Raw genomic sequence first — 4,692 nt, forward strand, 5'->3', positions numbered from 1 at the left:
AGAGAGAGAGAGAGAGAGAGAGAGTTTGTGCACACGCGCGTTCGTTTTGATGAGAGTAAAAACGTTGTAACTTTAACACAGGAACTAGGGTTCACATCCTGACATTATTAGTCACTCATGTGTATAACATTTGTCTCATAATAGCATGCGTTTTCTGTGTAGTCATTAGTCAACTTTCAATGTACCATATTTTCATACGCAAACGTAAACCAGATCTCAATATAAAAAAATCAGATCTTTCAGAAGAGGAAAACAAGCGTTAGTAGAGAACTATTCCTAGTATCTTGGTCTTTCTGCTGAGATTGCGTATCCCTCTCACTTTCAGCCTGGGTTGTCAGAGTCGAAGCCTGCCTCCATAATGGCCCATGCTGTGTCGATGGAGGTGTAAAATCACCTAATAATAGATATCATTTGTATTGAAGAAATTCCCAAGCAAGCTCTATGTATTATTAATCCAGTAGACCTGAGAGAATTCAGAATCATCTCAACTTCCAGGGAAGCATACGATACAAAAAACTAACATTTTTATAGACGCTAAAACACTAACATACTGACAAGATCTTTCGCTATCTATGGCCTGGTACTCATTCCCCTGTGGGTAAAGTGAAGAATATTCGTGCAAAGTGCCTTTCCCAAGGACACAACGTAGGACCTGATGCTCGAACACGCGAACCCGCAACTTCACGATTACGAGTTCGGTAGCCTAATAATCACTAGACTATCGACGCCACATTTAAAAGCAAATAAAGAAAAGAATACGCCAATTACAATCACGTGGCTTGAGAGAATGTTACACTTCTATCCCTTGATAAAACATCACAATTAACCGAGAAAGACCGCTGTTTGGTTGTGAAGGACTCTTCTGGGGCTTATTTATCTGAAAAAGTAGATCACGCTAAGAAAATTATTACACAGATTATAGTCGATTGTCTTTAAAAGAAAAGAAAATCCATCAGAATGAAACATAATAGCACAGTAAAATTGTAAAAAGATAGCGTATTGTTGGCACCCACCGACAACTCACTCCCCAATTCCTTGGCCATACAAGTTAAACTATATCTGAGTCGTTGTGGTGAAACCAGTCGCTTGTTACAATAAAGAAACCGAAGAAACCGACATTTATTTTTGGCCTGCTAGGCGTTTTTATCGCTTTTGGCTCAGAGCATTTCTGAGTAGATCTCACTCATAAAACGTTTATCAGAGGCACAAAGAAATTAATGTAAACTTGCAGTTTCCAAGGACACTAATGCTTGGAAGTCACCAAATTTTGGCTGCTATTTGCTCACCTGTTATACCTCAGACTATAGGCGACTCCCCACCTCCTTCAATTGTACATTGTATCTCAAATTCTGTTCAAGATTGGCGTTTAAAAAGAAACCATGGGGGGCTCTCGTGGCCTAGAGGTTAAGGTGTTGGCCTCTCATTCAAAGGTCCCGGGATCGAATCCGGGTAGCGAACGAAACATTTTCTTCTCTAAAATTGTCTCCTTTCACCTCCTTTCCTGCTCTCAAACATTGTTCTGTTGTCTGCTTTCATTTCCACTTTCTAGCCCCACCCCCTCACCTCATTTGTCCCCTCCTCTGGGCTCCTGACTCTTTCTGCAGCCTTTCTACTGCTAGTCCTTGGCTCCTCCTTACTGCTGTCTTTCTGCCACCCCCTTGATCTTCTGGTAGGAAAGATCTACACCTAGCCTTCTCGGACAAGGGCAAAAAATCTCGGAGGAGTCGTGTGCAAGTTGCGCATGTTAAAGATCTCTTGGTGGTCTAAAATCGATAAGAGTAGGCTTCGGCCGCCACCCGGAAAATTCAAATTGTCCTACCAACTGAATATATTAGGTATGTCCCTCGAGCTCATATGACCTTATGCAGTTGCGAGCGCCGTAAGACACTTTACAAAACCAAAAACCAAAACAAAAGAAACCATCACAAGGCAAAAAAAGGCTTTAAGATTAAACCAGAAACTCTATATGCCCTAATATTGACGAGCGTCTGATTCCACCGCGTGGTGAAAATTAGACGTTTTTTTCTATATCAGAGTTCTGACCTGTCTGATCTTATCCCCTGCGACGGAGCTGTGACAGCTTTCCCTCTTGGGATCCGAGTCTCCACAGACCTGAACTGTCACAATGATGTGTCCACGCTGTGACGTAACGCACTCAATGCGAACACCTCGAGAGTATAGTCCCACAAATTCGAATTCAAAAGGAAAATATAGGTCACCGAGAAAAAAAAGTAACCGTCAGAACAGTAAATGTTAGACCTGTTATGTCTCAGATCAATTTGTATTTTTTCTTCTGAACTAAAGGTACCACAATTCCACAGTTTAGCTGTGAGAGTATGTGGAATCAGGCGCCCGTCAAATTTCAGGAAACAAAGAAATCAGTATGTTCCCGCCGGTTGGATGATTTTTATCCATTTTTTGTTGCACAGAAACTTTCTCTATCCATTAAAGAATAGATTGTAGCGTGAATTGTGTTTAAAAAATGTTATTTATAGGCGTCCACTTGACACTAACATTATTATCTGAGACATAAGTCAAAATGGAACGTTCAGTTCTTATGACGTAATCATTCTCTCTTGAACTAGGCACGAAACAATTCCATGCATATGTAAGGATATTTTACAGAGAAAAGAAAAAGGAGCACTAGAATTGACTCTTTAATTGTCTGTGTCTCTCAACTAGGACGTTCAGAAGAAAAGAAATCAAACATTGACACGACTTGCGAGTGAAATCATGATCAAATAAGATCCACAATTCTCTCTCATTCAATAAGGTTACTACAAACGAAATGACTTGCTTTGATCTCTTCCGTGGAGATGTCAGTTCACACGGCCAGTTTAATGCTATCATTCAGACGATTTGACAGCTGATTTTAGACAAAAGAGACTCTTTGTATCGTAACGCATTTCTTGACAGTTTTATATTTCAAAAAGGATATCGGTGAATCTAAAAACTACATAATGAAAAGTTTTAATGGATAAGACATAGTATTATTTTATTTCAGCACGGTAGCCTAAATAGACGAAACCGCGCTGTCAGTGGCTGGCCTGCTCTTGATTCATCATCGTGTCCCAGATCTGTGACAGACGTCGGCGATCGTGGTTTTAGATTCAATCCTTTGCTCTTCAAAAACTTGCATTGTTCTGATCTCTCCCCGTCACCCATCTGTTTAGGCTCTCCAAGTGGGTTCCTCTGGGCCTGCCCGTGTCTATATTGCCTTCAATTTTCCCAGCAGCGAGAATTAGATGTTCAAGGCCTTTATGTGTATTCAAGTGTCCAAGAAAATGTATTAGTCTTTTCCTGGTTGATTTTCAGAGTGATCTGCATACATAGTTTATACCATCATTACATGGAGCGATGAAAATTTTAAATTGAAACACCAATAACCAGGATGAAATCCCTGATGTTGTATTATGAAAACTGTGGTTAGTTTAATTGACTGTGCTCTCTGAATTTAATATGGACGTTGTTTGTACCACAAGTCCCTGCCAACACTAGAAATATTAATCGGTCTTGTCGAATGGCTGTGAAGTATGACGTCAGTTGGTATTGAGGAGAGATGATTGTGCAAAAATTGCCTCATATGCATACTCCCAACAGTACGATAAGTGTACATTTTCCTGGCAGGACCGAAAGGAGGACAATGAAGAAACATGATCAAAGCAAAGTAAAGACAGAGTTTTTCTATTATCAATTGCATAAATCACAAAAATTAAAAAAACAGCAGCAGCAGCAGCAGCAGCAACAATAGCATTGCCCCTTGACCAACACAACTACCACGACCCCCATCACCAAACCCAGCAAAAACAAGACAAAAAACGGCAAATTTCTACGTCAATACCATCACAACCTTGAAAAAGACGTTGCTGTTTTATTAACATTTTTAACTCTTACAAGTCGTAAGCAAAGTTTGATTTGAAATAAGTGAACATTAACATTTCAACAGGAAAAATATAGATTCCTAGCGACAAGCATGCACTACCCTTCAAAATGTTCTGAAAAGGTAAAAGATTTGATGTATTAGGATAAAAATGTTATGGTACAGATATTTCTGATGTATAAGAACAAGACAAAAATACAATAAGGCGTCATCGTGTCAAAAGACGTGCCAACTTCAAAGAGTTAAAATATGCCCATCCACAAACAGTCCATGAACTTTGGCTTGCTGTTCTGTCAGTAAAGTGTGCTAGGTTTTATTTTAATATTGTTTTAAATGGCGGCATTTTTAAGCCCACAACGTCACAATTTAGATCATTTAAAAGTCGGGCTTCCGACTATACGTGTCAGGGCAAAGTCGGGCAGAAAAGGAAACAATACCTCAACAGAACGACTGAAACACTCGATAAAAATGTTCTCCCCACTCGGAAAGCGAACTTCGATCTCCTACGTGCGACAGAGAAGTTCCTAACGTCTACACCACAGACGCCGGTCTGCTAGAGTTGTTCACTTCAGTCGTGTTTACCACTTCCCTCCTCCTCGTAATCATCAGCATCACTTGTGCCGGAAAGAGACAACAAAATATTCCACGTGGCCACTCCTTAAGCTACTGCTAAGATCGTCATCATGATCACAATCATAATCACCATCAAAATTATCATCCTTTTCATCATCATCATTAGTAATGCTGTATCATCCTTTCCATCATCATCATCATCATCATCATCATCATCATCATCATCATCATCATCATCA

This window comes from Aplysia californica, unplaced genomic scaffold (assembly GCF_000002075.1).
Source record: "Aplysia californica isolate F4 #8 unplaced genomic scaffold, AplCal3.0 scaffold00385, whole genome shotgun sequence".
NCBI classification, from domain to species: domain Eukaryota; kingdom Metazoa; phylum Mollusca; class Gastropoda; order Aplysiida; family Aplysiidae; genus Aplysia; species Aplysia californica.